The sequence below is a fragment of the Spinacia oleracea genome, chromosome 2, assembly GCF_020520425.1.
Source record: "Spinacia oleracea cultivar Varoflay chromosome 2, BTI_SOV_V1, whole genome shotgun sequence".
NCBI lineage: Eukaryota > Viridiplantae > Streptophyta > Magnoliopsida > Caryophyllales > Amaranthaceae > Spinacia > Spinacia oleracea.
The window spans coordinates 69,226,038-69,241,280 of NC_079488.1; positions in this window are offsets into that span (position 1 = coordinate 69,226,038).

The following is a 15,243-nucleotide window of genomic DNA, read 5'->3' on the forward strand; positions in this document are numbered from 1 at the left end:
TCATCGAACTCGTCCGCTTCAGCAAGCTGGTTTCTGTCCAGCCATTGAATTGCCCGTTCAATAGCATCCTCAATCTTCTTGTCGGCTGCGTCCAACTTAGAATTGATCTTGTCGTCCTTGATTGTATTTCGCATGTTGTAAGCATAGTTCAATTCTCATGGGCGTTCTTGTCCTCTACCTTCATCTTATGCTCTTTTGGCCGGTAGTTTTTTCCTCAACAGAGACATTGAGGATACCATTGGCATCAATGTCAAAGTATATTATCTTAAAAGTTACATCAACTTTTACTCTATTAAGGGTTAACTTTTAATACAAAATGTTAACTTTGCTTTTTAAGGTTTCACCGAAAAATGAATATCAATATAAAAGTAAAAATTAAGAAATTTTTTATTATCATTTACCTAAATTTTACTATATGATAGTTAACTTTTAATGCCAAAAAGCTAATTTTTACTTTTTTTACTACAAAGAAACTAATTTTAAATTCTAAGTTTCACTTAAGTGAAATTTCAAAATATTAATATAAAAGTTAGTCATAGTGTAGTAAAAGTTAAGAATATCAATATAAAAGTTCGTCATAGTGTAGTAAAAGTTAAGAAAAGTTTATACCTAACTTTTAATACAAGATGACTAACTTTTAATGCAAAAAAGGCTAACTTAACTTATGAGTTTTCGCTTAAATGAAAAGTTAGTAATATCAATATAAAAGTTAGCTCTGGGGTAGTAAAAGTTAAGAAAATTCTTATATCAGTTTAACTAACTTTTACTACATAAAGGCTAACTTTTAACGCAAAAAAATTAACTTTCTTACTCCTTTTTTTAATAAAAAAAAGGCTAACTTTAATTTATGATTTTTCACTTCAAAGAAAAGTTAAACATATCAATATAAAAGTTAGCCCTAGTATAGTAAAAGTTAAGAAAAGTTTTAATTACCAATTTACCTAACTTTTACTACATAAAGGCTAACTTTAAATGCAAAAAGACTAACTTTAAATGCAAAAAAGACTAACATTAAATGCAAAAAGGCTAACCTTAAATGCAAAAAGGCTAAGTTTTATATTTCTACCTTTTTTCGGCTAATGTGAGTCATGCAATCTGTTTTATTCCACACCTTGTAATTTTATGTGTTAAAGTTGTGGTTATGTTGGTTAAAGTTATGGAAATTGTTCTAAAAGTTAAGACAGTCTTCCGTCGACTCAAGCCTAACTTTTACTTTTAATAACTTAACTTTAACTGCTAAAAGTCTGACTTTTATATTTTTACCTTTCTTCAGCTAATGTGAGTCGTGCATTATTTTTATTTCACTCATTGTACTTGTCTGTGTTAAAGTTGTGGTTCTATAGGTTAAAGTTATGGAAATTGTTCTAAAAGTTAAGGCAGTTTTTCGTCGTCTCAAACCTAACTTTTACATTTATTAACTTAACTTTAACTACTAAAAGTCTGACTTTTATATTTCTACCTTTCTTCGGCTAATGTGAGTCATGAAATCTGTTTTATTCCACACCTTGTAATTTTACGTGTTAAAGTTGTGGTTATGTTGGTTAAAGTTATAGAAATTGTTCTAAAAGTTAAGACAGTCTTCCGTCGACTCAAGCCTAACTTTTACTTTTAATAACTTAACTTTAACTGCTAAAAGTCTGACTTTTATATTTTTACATTTATTCAGCTAATGTGAGTCGTGCATTATTTTTATTTCACACATTGTACTTGTCTGTGTTAAAGTTGTGGTTCTATAGGTTAAAGTTATGGAAATTGTTCTAAAAGTTAAGGCGGTTTTTCGTCGTCTCAAACCTAACTTTTACTTTTATTAACTTAACTTTAACTACTAAAAGTCTGACTTTTATATTTCTACCTTTCTTCGGCTAATGTGAGTCATGCAATCTATTTTATTCCACACCTTGTAATTTTATGTGTTAAAGTTGTGGTTATGTTGGTTAAAGTTATGGAAATTGTTCTAAAAGTTAAGACAGTCTTCCGTCGACTTAAGCCTAACTTTTACTTTTAATAACTTAACTTTAACTGCTAAAAGTCTGACTTTTATATTTCTACCTTTCTTCAGCTAATGTGAGTCGTGCATTATTTTTATTTCACTCATTGTACTTGTCTGTGTTAAAGTTGTAGTTTTATAGGTTAAATTTGTACTTAAGTGAAAAATTAGGAATATCAATATATATTTCTTAAAAATAAAGAATTTCAATATAAAAGTTGAAGTTTTATATCAGTTTACCTAACTTTTTTTACATAAAGGCTAACTTTTAATGCAAAAACGCTAACTTTTACTTTTTTTTAACTCAAAATGACTAACTGTAACTTTTGAAGGTTTTCGTAAGTTAAGAATTAAGAATATCAATATACTCCATAAAAGTTAAGAATATTAATGTAAAAGTTAGCATTGGTGTAGTAAAAGTTAAGAAAAAGTTTTATATTAGTTTACCTAACCTTTATTACATGAAGGCTAACTTTTAATGCAAAAAAGCCAACTTTTACCTTTTATGCCGATTTACTTTTTATAATAAACCAATAGCCTATGTAGGATTTGAACCTACATCTCCATACAAGTTACACGGTGCTCGGAAAATTGAGCTAATAGGCTTACAAAATAAAAACACACAATGTAGAACATATATTCTTAACTTTTAGCCAAGTTACTATTATTTCACCCACAATCAGAATAACTTTGTGTAGGTGTCCTTGTATTATGTTTTAATTACATACTTAAAGCACAATTGAGTATCAAAGTCCATGAAAGTTACTGACCTAATGGAAGTAGAGGTTATGGATTTCCTCAACGCACGAAATTCCCTTGATCTTCCTCTAAAGATGCCCAAAATAATGAAGAAAATACAAACAAATTACGTACCTGAGGTCCAAGCAAATGAACAAGAATCCCACTAGTAGAATAGCCCAACAAAGCTCCAAAAGAATGACAAAATACACAAAGACTTTGCAAATAGGTTGTTAATTCCTTCACCTTAATACTTTTCTTAGCTGTACAAGCATCAATAGTCGTGGTGGCGATTACCATTCCACCATGAACTCCTATAAAACAAATGAGAGCAAAGCTTTCAGGCAACTTCGATGTTACGGTCACGAGGATCGTAGACGAAACACCAACAATCCAGCGAAGACAAAGTAAGGCCTACGATGATATCCCATGATTAGGTTTCCCACAAATTTGATAATTCAAGTTTGAGCAAGCAGGAAAATAAAATATGTGGGAAACCTTGATTAGGTTTTTGCAATCGGAAAAATTGAATGGAGTTTGTTGATTTTGCAAATATATAGCAGATTCAATGTTGACTTTGCTGCCAATTTCACCTCTGTTTCGCGGCTTCTAGTTTTCCTCCTCTGTTCTGCGTTCTGTTCTCTCGCCTTAATAGCGTGGTTTCTTTCTTATGTTTAATGACTTCACACGTGTGAAACTTTGGTGTACGTTAATATTAACGTACACCTATTGCGCGCAAGACCTATTGAATAAAAAATACGGTTATTGATTAGAACAACAAATGAATTTTAAACAAAAACACGGGATATATAGAATATTATAAAAAAAAAAAGGTATATACAGAGTAGTCAATTTTAAAATGATACTCCCTCCGTCCCGGAATACTCGACCCGGTTTGACCGGCACATAGTTTAAGGGACTTGAATTGACTTATTTAATTTAATAGGTAGTAGTTGATAGTGGGGTATTATTTTAATGTAGTTAGTGGGAGGTGTGTTAAGAGGTGGGGTTGGGGGAGAGTAGGGGTTGAATTTTTAATTATTTTTTGTATGGAGTAGGGGGTAGGTGTGTTAATAGGGGTGGAGTGAGAAATAATATAATATTGTTAGAATATTTCCATTTTTAGAAACAGGTCAAGTATTAAGGGACGGTCTGATAAGGAAAACAGGTCAAGTATTCCGGGACGGAGGGAGTAATAATTACAAATAAAACCTCATAAAATCATATACTCCTATTTAAATAATTCAACATTTTTGTCGTTCTGTCTCCTCAAATAGTATAATTCTTCTTCCCATCTTACTCGCAAAAACGATGCAACTACGATATCATCACTGTTTAGCTTGGGAACATGTAGTATAAAAGTGAAGGAATTCATCAAACACTCTTTCAAGTGGTCCTCCAAAATGATGTCTCCAAATTCCTAATTATGAATAAATGTTTCAGTTAGTATATGTTGTAATCCAAATACAATATAGTTGCAGAAATTTATAAATTGTACTTACATGATTTTCAAATTCTTTAATATCTGAAACTTTAAGATCGATGATCATCTCAGCATGTTTTCCAAAAAGTGTAACGCGCTTTGCACTTGTATGATCAATAATTCTTACGTTTACTCTTAATCTGTTATTATATAGGATAACACAAATATTACAATGTTTGTAGTTTCTTACAAAGTTTGGAAAAAAAAGTATAATTACCTTGGCTTACTAAAGGAGGGGTCACATTGTGAGCATAGATATATCGACTCTCTTTGAGTGCCCAGCACATGATTCATTCCAAAGATGCTCTGAAGAATCAATATCTAGTATCCTTGTGTTAGGTTATGATACATATAAATAAACATAAATCATGCGGAAAAACCATAAAGCCAGGAAACATATTATTTACAAATAATCATTTAGCATAATTCAGATGCATACACTTTGTAGCGTGCCCTCCCTAGCTGCGCCCGAACCGAACAAGAACAAGTCTTTAGGACTCCAAGTGTCGTCCCTCCGTAGATAGTCCACAACACGTCCGGATCCGCCTTAAGATTGACCAACTAGAATCGCCCTTAAGGTACTACAAATTTCGGTTAATAGGGCAAGTGTTTGTGGCTGATTTTTGCTTGAAAATCTTACCTTTGAATACTTCAATTCTCGATATAAATATGTGACCCTAGGCACCTATTTATAGAGTTATGGAAAAGGACCTGGAATCCTATTAGGATACTAATTTAGAATCTTATTAAAACTCTATTAAACAAATTCTATCTTTATTAGGATTAGGATTTAATCATAGAACAAATTCCATTAGCTTTAGGATTTGTATTGAAACACAAACGTTGCACGAGCACGAGCATCACATAAACCCGCGCAGGACTTGCGGCCCACACGAGCTGGCGCTGCTCGCAGCCCACTCGTCGTAGCCCCGCGCGCGCGCCAAGGCCATTGCTGGGCCTAGCCTTGCGCTGGGCCTGGCGTGGCTTGGCAGCGTGTGTTTGGGCGCTTGGGCTTGCTGGGCGTAGGCCTGGATTTGTGCTGGACCTTCGTCTAGCAAGTCTCGTCCGATGCTAATTCGTACGACGCGCTTCCGATTAAATTCCTGATTCCGGAATTTATTTCTGATACGAACAATATTTAATATTTCCGATTCCGGAATTAATTTCCGTTTCGAACAAATATTTGATATTTTCGTTTCCGGAATTATTTTCCGATTTCGATAATATTCCCGATTCTGACAATATTTCCGTTTCCGGCAGTATTTCCGATTCCGGCAATATTTCCATTTCCGATAATATTTTCCGATACGTACCATATTTCCGTTTCCGGCAACATCTACGATTTGGATAATATTTATATTTCCGATACGATCCATATTTCCGTTTCCGGCAATATCATCGTTTCCGGAGTATTCATTTCTTGCATTTGACGATCTCAGCTCCCACTGAAACCAAGATCTGTCGATTCTGAATATCCATAGATGTTGTATTTAATGCCATTAAATACTTGATCCGTTTACGTACTATTTGTGTGACCCTACGGGTTCAGTCAAGAGTAAGCTGTGGATTAATATCATTAATTCCACTTGAACTGAAGCGGCCTCTAGCTAGGCATTCAGCTCACTTGATCTCACTGAATTATTAACTTGTTAATTAATACTGAACCGCATTTATTAGACTTAACATTAAATGCATACTTGGACCAAGGGCATTATTTCCTTCAGTCTCCCACTTGTCCTTAGGGACAAGTGTGCATTTCCTAATTCTTTTGTCGCTCGATGCTTGCTCTTGAACGTAAGGTAAGAGTTGTCATCCTTATTACGTCCTGAAGTGTTTCTCGGTTTCAGAGTTCAACTGATCAAATAAACAGATAATCATAGCCTATGATTCATCTGAGCACGACCATGCATTTTACAGTTTCTAGCTCTCCGAGTGGCCTTGTACAACTTTTAGCATCTCATCCCGATTTATGGGAGGACAATCCCAATCTTGTGATCTTGAGATTAGACTTCGTTTGATAGGTGATTACCTGAGCGTTGCCTTTATAGCCTCCTTTTACGGTGCGACGATTGGTCAACGTCAAAGTAACCAGTTCTCAAACAAGTAATCTCAAATGACTCAGGTATTGAGGATTTAGTGTCTAATAATTTTAATGAAATTTACTTATGACAGATTTTCATCTCTTACAGTAAAGTTTCATAGGTCTGTCCGATACTAGTCTTCCCAAAGTAAGTATCTATGCAAATGATTACGACATTGCCATGTCCACATAGTTCAAGAAACAGAACTACCAGTCATCTTGCATTCTAGTCGTCTAACGTTTTCTATGCGTCCATCTTTATAGAAAACTCCGACCAGGGACCATTTTCAACTTTTGACATTCAAGTTCACTTGATAGACATTTCTTAGTCACAAGACTGGTCCTGACAGTCTATCTTGAATATATCGTCAAATTGAAGGGGCTCATCATTTTATACTAAACCAAGATTAAATGGAATATGAAAATTGATTTCATATATGATAAATGTTCAACCCCAATGTTTTACAACCATGGGCCTCAAACCCATCTTTAAAACAGTTCATGGAATTCAAAGCTATGCTTGATTTCCAGTGCTACAATGTGAGTGTTGCTTCTCACTTGTTGCATAGGTTTAGTTATCATGCTTTGCCAATCTTAATATCCTTTTCATCGAATGTCTTCGAGATATGATGATAAGATCTCTTGAGTTTGTTTATTATGTGATCTAGTCTTTCTTACTTCGATAGTGGTTCTACGCATTTTGCAATGAAGAACCATCAAGCCAGCAGACAAGTGATCTACACAAGTTCAGTGAAGAACTCTTTAAAACAACCCTGTTTTATTGCTTCTTAGGCAATAAGTACTTTCACTTCAACTGTATAGGTTGCTAGTGATGCTTTGGTTGGATTTACTTATCGAAGCAATTCACAGATATGTGGAAGACTTTCCAGCTGTATCTTAGAACATAGAAATTAATATTTAATTTCCCACGCAACAACTCATGGTCTCCAATCCATGTTGCCATTTCAAAACATGATGCTCTTTAATTAGCTCGTCCTTGTCAATGGTTAACTCCAAAGGAATCTTGCTTGATCCTTTGCCAGTGTTTATGCGTGTAGCATCAATATTTAGCATATCTTTATTTCCTTGAATCAAGAACTATTCCTATGTACTTTTTAAGTACCATAAGTATTCTTGATCTCAATCTAGTTGATCTTCACTTAGATCAATAGAGATTGGTATATGTTCGTCATGCCTAAAGCCATACGATACGTTTTTGGCGATCCTCATATTATATCATACATGATAAAATTCTTTTGCAGAATTATTCTCAATTGAATTTTATTCATGTAACTTTAGCTCATTCTAGTTTCAGTAGATACTAAATCCAGCTAAATTCTTTGACATATAATATAGGTTTAAGAATCTCACTTGGATCTTTTGATGTTTAACTTAGTAAATGCTTATACATAGTTCAAACGTTCATTACTTAGATTTATTCATATGGGTCGAATATCTCCAATGGAGTCTTTCATGTTTGATTTAGTAAATGCCATTACTTAATCCAAAACAGTATCATAAGATCTTTGTGAATGGATCTTAATACCCAGTATGCACTAAGTTTCGCCTTGATGAATAGTTTCAAATCTAAGTCATTAGCATTTGAATGTCATTTCACAATAGAGAGATATGTGTGTGATACACATAGGACCAATTAAATTTTATGTACTCCCACTAAACTTCTTATATATCTATAAGAATCATGTATATTTTATGAAACTAAAATACTTATTAGCTTCACTAAAATACAATTCCAATTCCCAATTGCTTGCCTAAATTTGTACTTAGATTTCATAAGCTAGCTTTCCTTTTCAAGCATTTATTTGGATCCACAAATCCTATGACATACTATGTACATAGTTTCTTCCAACATTTGATTGAGGAATACGTTTTGTCATCCAATTGCCATATGTACCAATATGCAATCATTGCTTGATTTATAGACTTGAGCATTACGATTTTGCATGAGGTTTCAACACAATCCATGCCATGAATTTGCTTGTAACCTTTAGCAACTAATCTAGCTTTGTGTGTGAACACAATTCCATGTTTGATGGTTTTTATCCTTAAAACCAACTTGCAACCAATAGGTGTGAGACTATTCATGCAAATCAACAAAATTTCAATTTTGTCATCAAAACATTGGTTATGTTTTATGGCCTTTAACCATCTAAAACATTTGAGTCTATATATGGCCTTTAACCATTTTAGGGAATCTGGGTTTCGTCATAGCTTTCTTACAAGTCACAAACTCATTAATCTACATGATAATAGTTTGACTACAAGTTGTAGGTTTCTTCACTATCTAATAGAAGAATCGCATAGCTTCAGTGACCTGAACTCCATTTTTCTTCATTATCCAATAGAAGAATCTCATAGTTTCAGTGACTTGAACTCTATGCCTACTTGGGTATAGAACATCAAACAATAGAATATCAATAGCCACTTGAAAGTCCTTTGAATATTCCGTTTTCCTTGAAGCACTTGTAAAGTCTTCTAAGAGATGTCTATTCTTTAAAGCCACTTCTAAAGTCCTTAAAGAATACGTTCGGATTTTCTGAAGCACTTCGAAAAGCCTCCGGAATGCCCGTTTATGTTTGTTGTTCGCCTCGAAGACTTTCGAGGTCTATTTTCTCCCACTTGTCATTTTGGAAACGAATCTCCAAAAGGACATTATTTCGAGCAAACAAACATTATGTTCTCAAAAATTCGTGGTAGAAACAATACCCTTGTGTCTCATTTGAATAAATGACAATGAAACATATATCTATACTTGGGCCTTAGTTTGTTGAATAACAAACACTAAGCTCCCACTGAGTTTAGCAACTCTTTAGATATATTTGAAAAAGTATTCTGAAATTAATTTTTCAATAGCTTTGACGAATTTGGTTTAGTTTGGTGGTAGTTGAGCATTTTGTTTTGAAATTATAGGAAAAGTCTTTATGATTCATCATTGATCGAATCAAGTACTAATTGACTTCGATCATTCCAACGTAGATATGCCATATCTTATGGAGCTAGATCGTGAAATTACAACACACAATCATTGATGATCATTCTTGGTATAAGTAATCAACAACATGATCTAACCTAGATCTTTATGATTTCTTGCCAAGTGGATTTTGTACTTCTGAATCTTTGAACTAGCCAAACAGATTCAAATTTATATCACATTGAGTAAATAAACCTATATTCACTCAAATCCATGTGAAATAATAAAGTCATAAAATCTTTCTTTAGCTTTGAACTCTATTGTCTAGGTGTTCTAACAATAGTTCATATCTTTTTTTACTTTCAACAAGTAAGACTAGCTTGTCTTGAATTGACCTAGAAATAAATCAACTTTCAAAAGTCCATCAAAATAGAGCTTATGAATGTTAACTTGTTGATATGGTCTAAGCAACAATGCCAAAGATTAGTGGAACTCAAATCAAGGGGTTGATTTGAACCTAGTAAAGTTTTTATTGTTAAAGAGTTGTTTGTTTTTAATCAAGTATATTGACTCAACCCGTAAATGACCATTTCATTCAAATAAACAAACAAACAAGCATTGTTTTTGTTCATCTGAATGTGAGTCTTTCTGTGTTTGAAGTAGAAATTTAGGTATGCTGATTATGGAACAAAATAGCCATTTAGTTCCAGTCTTTGAAAGGACTTAAAAAAACTAGATGACCCTACAACTAATGTAGCATTTCCATGCTTCATTTCCCACTTGTAGGCCATTAGTGTAGCCTAGCTTCCATTGTTTGAGTTATTACCGAAGTAAGAACCTCAAGCGGTATATGTGTGAGGGGGTCGAAAAAGCACGAGGCTAATGCGTGACCTCGTCCCTCGTGGGTGTGACGTTTCTTTTTGTCAAATCAAGTGTAATTGGATTTCCTGTGAGTTTACACCCAATTGACTAGTAATATAGGAGTCGCCATTCAGTTTTTAACGACAATGAGAAAAACTGACAAAACCCGGTTATCGTGACATAAAGGGAGTGCAATTATGTTTGACCACGACGGCCGTAGGTTCCCTTGTGATCCCTGGTGTGGGGATCTCTCAACATACACCCGCAAGGTAGAGATTGAGGGTTCGGGGGACTGTAACTACCGAGAGGAGTACTCGCTCGTCGATAACTCCAGAGGCAGGATATCCTTACTAGCTCAGCATAAATAATTGAAGGGACATGCGTTAACTATTAAACTAATCTGAGTTGATTTTAACAATATGCAACATATAATACTAGATCGATCGCGATTATATGATTTAGATTGTTTTAAGGGACCTAGCATGATAATCCAATTTCCTAACATATTATCTTTATTAGGCGTGATAGAACAATCAGATTCAATTAGTTTAGCAGTTCATAAAAGGGCGAGGAAAGCAATTAAACCATGGAAAAGGGACACATTACGACACACCCTTGAGAGGTTCGTCACGGTTCTCAGAAAACTAACCACTTTGACTTTGCTATTTCTCCTTTTATTTAACGAATCTCAAATTACGGGACAGGACACGTTCTGTTCGATTTTTGGATCGATTGCGACAGAACGCGTGATCAATTTCGCAGCGTGAGGCTTAGGCTTAGGGGTTTAGAGTCAATACTCAGAATAATAATTGTGTGTTGTGTTCTTTTTCACGTCGAACTTGGGGCTATATTTATAGAAAAGAGTTCGTGGAAAGATAGAATTGTAGAACTCTAATCCACGAAGAATTAGGAAAGAACACGTCCCAGGTAATTTCAGTGCCCAGGGCTGGGCGCCGAAGATTTCGGCGCCCAGAGCCAGGCGTTGAAAATAGGGTCTGGGTCGTTTCTTTGTCAGATTCGGACTCTTAGAATCCGATGTGTATGAGACTTTAATCGAGTCTTTTAGTGCGTATTAATTTTATGACGGAACGCGTCTGGGCCCGTTACGAACTCTAGGCTCGTTAGGATCTTAATTAATACGTAACTCTTATTTTCGAATCGTATTAGGAACAAGATTCTTCTCGCAATTTCTATCTCATTTAGGATTTATGTTGGAGTGCAACACCTAATTCTGACAGGTTTCTATCTTTTATGACTTGCCACTTTTAACAACTACCCATTACGGCAGTTAATATTTTTAGCAGGTTTCCATAAATAGCAGGTTTCGGGTGAAATGTAAAGGGGAATTGAGATTCGTTATTTTACAGGAGATGCGTTGTCAAGTGGAGATTTATGTTCTCATCATCGAACCTTCCCTTTCGGGAATGGGGACAAAAGTAGGTGTCTACAGTTAGCCCCCACTTTGACAGAGTCTTGGAATAAGACGATGGTCAAAGTATTAGACGGAGTGCGTCACACAAGCCATGGTGACCTGCTTTTGCGAGGGTCTCACGAGCCCCCGAGTGATAACATTTGACTTAAGGGTCATCACTTGAAGTGTCGACATATCCCTCACGTGTCATTGGGATTTCTCAACGGATAGTATAGAAACTCCCTCACTTTGTCATTGGAAGTATCTAAAGAGGCGTAGAAACTCCCTCACTTTGTCATTGGGAGTAGCTACAGATGTTATTCGAAATCAAAGCTATAAAGTGTAATTGGGCCTGGCCAAGCCCAATCACGAGGTAAAAATGTTTTTAAAGATTCTCATTTTCAGGGTTAGCTAAACGAGAAAAACCACCTTGTTTTTATGGGACGTAAAACGAAGGAAAATCCAGCACATCGTTCTTTTTTGGAAAAACGGAAAACCAATCCTTTAATTTTTGGAAAAAGGGAAAACCGATCCTTTAATTTTTGGAAAAAGGGAAAACCGATCACATCGTTCTTTTTTGGAAAAACGAAAAACCAATCCTTTAATTTTTGAAAAAAGGGAAAACCGATCACATCGTTCTTTTTTGGAAAAACGGAAAACCAATCCTTTAATTTTTGGAAAAAGGGAAAACCGATCCTTTAATTTTTGGAAAAAAGGGAAAACCAGAAAAAGTTATCGCTGCAGCGACTAAGGACCTGCGCGGTTAGTGACGCAGACCCCGCTGGCTAAAGATGGCGAGCCTGTCCGCTAAGGGTGGACACCCCGTCCGATAGAAGTGGACGAATCTGTTTTTGAAATTTTTGAAAATAAGGACCTACGCGGTTTGTGACGTAGACCCTGCCGGCTAAAGATGGCGAGCCTATTTTGAATTTGAAGACTTTATTTTTCGAAAACTAAGGACCTGCGCGGCTAGTGACGCAGACCCCGCCCGCCGAGGGTGGGCGAGCCCATTTTGAATTTCTTACTTTCTTTTCATTTTGCCTATGTAGAAGGGCTTTTGTGATTACAACCTGTTGGTGGGTCGCAATATTTCCTGATTAGGTGTGTCCTATAAGTGGGCCCACACTGTGTATATTTCTATTAACGATATTTTTAAAATACCGTTTTTTTTTTGAGATTATCCAAACATGGGACTGTGTATAGCGTAGTCTGGGAACATGATTTTAACTTTGCACACTCTTTGTTGGAGTATATATTTTCTTTCGCGAGCCCCCAAGCAATTGGGCTCGTCGGTCATTTTTCGCCAAGAGAGGTACGTAGTTTATAACGTCTTTTAATCATGTCTGGGGTCATGCTCGTATGTGCGAGTGACCTTTATAGTAGTATGCTATTTTGACGAAGTCGTGGAGTGCGACTTCAGCTTCCGGGCGACAATGTTTTTTTTCTAATAATATCCGGTTTAGCTTGGCCCGGATTAATCTTTTGACAAACAAACATTTTTCATTTTGAGAAACCAACGACTTAACAATATTTTTTTTGGTGTTTCGAAGAATGACCTTGATATTTATTTTGCTCATATTTGTTTTGAAAAGTGTACACATATATTCCTTGAGACGAGTCTAAGTTTTGACCAAGTTTTAACATTCATTTTTGATATTTGGGTGATAAAGGTGCTTTTGGGCTTGATCTTAATTGCAATAGGGCCTCGCGTCTAGCGACACGGTTTTAAGTCCTTTCCTGTTCCGCGTTTTGTGAAATCTGGGCCTTGGGCTGCATATTCAGCGCCCAAGGCAGGGCGTTAATTATTTCGGCGCCCAGCCGTGGGCGCTGATAGTCCTCTCCTGGCGATTTTTGGTTTGCGGATTTCTTTACGCTTTTCCGAATGGGATCAGGATGTCACTTGATGTCTTCAGCTATATATAGGGGCTAGATACGTCCCTATTTTCTATCACTCTCAATTTTCTTCTCTCTTGTAATTGCTTAGTCTTAATCCCTCCTTGCTTTTGTCATGTCGATTCCTCCCTTCTCACTCCAACGAGCTGTTAGGCGTTGGCTACGAGCCCTTACTCCTACAGAAAAGGCTTTGTTGAAAGAATACCACTTAGAGGCACTTTTAGGCTTACAACAAATTAATATTGATTATAACTTTCTGCATGCAGCCCTAAGCTTTTGGGATTCCGATCATGATGTTTTTGTCTTTCGGGGCAACGAAATATGTCCTTTGCCAGATGAATTTGCCGCGATCCTCGGTTATCCTACTAATGCTACTCCTGCCACCCCTGGCACCATTGAAGAGGGTAAAACAACCATAGGGGCTTTCCTAGGACTAGATGCTAACATGCTTGCTGAGATTGTTGTAGGTGATGAGGTTAATTTGGCAAAGCTTGTAAAATACGACCGAACAAAAATTGAACATTCGAGCCCTTGTATTTTGCTTGTTGAATAATTATTTGCTGTCGAATAACAATGGTGAGTTCGGTGACATAAGGTTGATCCCCTTGATTAGCCAGATGAAAAGTTGCTATTCTATTATGCCGTTGGTTGTTGCCGAGACTTTGCTGAGTGCGGATGAACTGAAGAAGGATGCCAAATCTGAATATTTTAAGGGGAGCCCCCTATTGTTGCAGGTAATCGATCTTTTCCTTGCGCGTGTTTTTTTTGCATTCTTTTTTACTCGTCCTGCCTGGAGCTGAGTTTCAGCGCCCAGGGCTGGGCGTTAGAATTTTCGGCGCCTGGTCCTGGGCGTTGAAACTGCGCCCCAGGCTTCGTTTGTTTATTTATTATTTTTTGATCTGATCGTACCCGTTTTTTTGCAGATTTGGCTCATGTAACGACTTAGGCTCTTAGAAATTCCTGCCGATCCTAAACACTATCTCCCTATAGCCTTGGGTAACCGGAAGTGTTTGCACCGAGGCCAGGACGAGGCCGAGTGGGCCTCCTTATTTACTCATTGTATCTGTTCTATTAAGTGGGTGGTACCGTGGTGGGGTTTGACTACTATGACGGGGGGTTCTGATGTATCGGTTTATGTCTCTTTGTTGGGGCTATCCCGGCCCATTTATATTTTTCCTTACCGAGTCATGCGTCAATACGACTTAAGGCAGACCATCCCCTTTTCTGATACGGTACCACCTAAAGTAGCGGCCTTTTCACAAGCACGGGTTCAAGCATGGGCTAAGTATTATGATGGTCTCCCGCGTTGGGCCGTAACTACAAATGGCTTTGTGGGTCTTTCTGAAAACTACAAGTTGTGGATGAGTTCCGATGATAAAGATGTGAGGACCGAGGCTCGAAATGGGGAGCCGGCTGAGCTTTTGATACCTTGTATTCGGGTTAGATATGAGGGCCGTGATTCTGCCAATCCTCGCACCAATGGTATTAAGACTGTGAAAGCTCGTCCTGATCGAAAGCGAAAGGAAGTTCCTCCCCGTTCCAGTTCTAGGCCTAAGAAGATGCCTAACATGAAGGGGTCTGCCGTTGCTAAAAGAAATGCAAGCTCTCGCAGAGATCGTCGCCGGAACAATGTATGGGTTAGGAAGGCTCAGCCGCCTGTAGAAACAGTGACTAATCTAGTTGATGTTGATAATCCTTCTCCCACCATTGTCTGTGCCCTTGAGGCTGAGCAGGCTGTAACTGAGAATGTTTCTGAAGTCTTGGCATCTTTAGAAGTTAGTGTCCAGAAGCAGGTTCTTATGGAGATTGATATGGGGGCAGCGCAGAAGACCGTGGGGGTGGATCCTGCGAACATTGC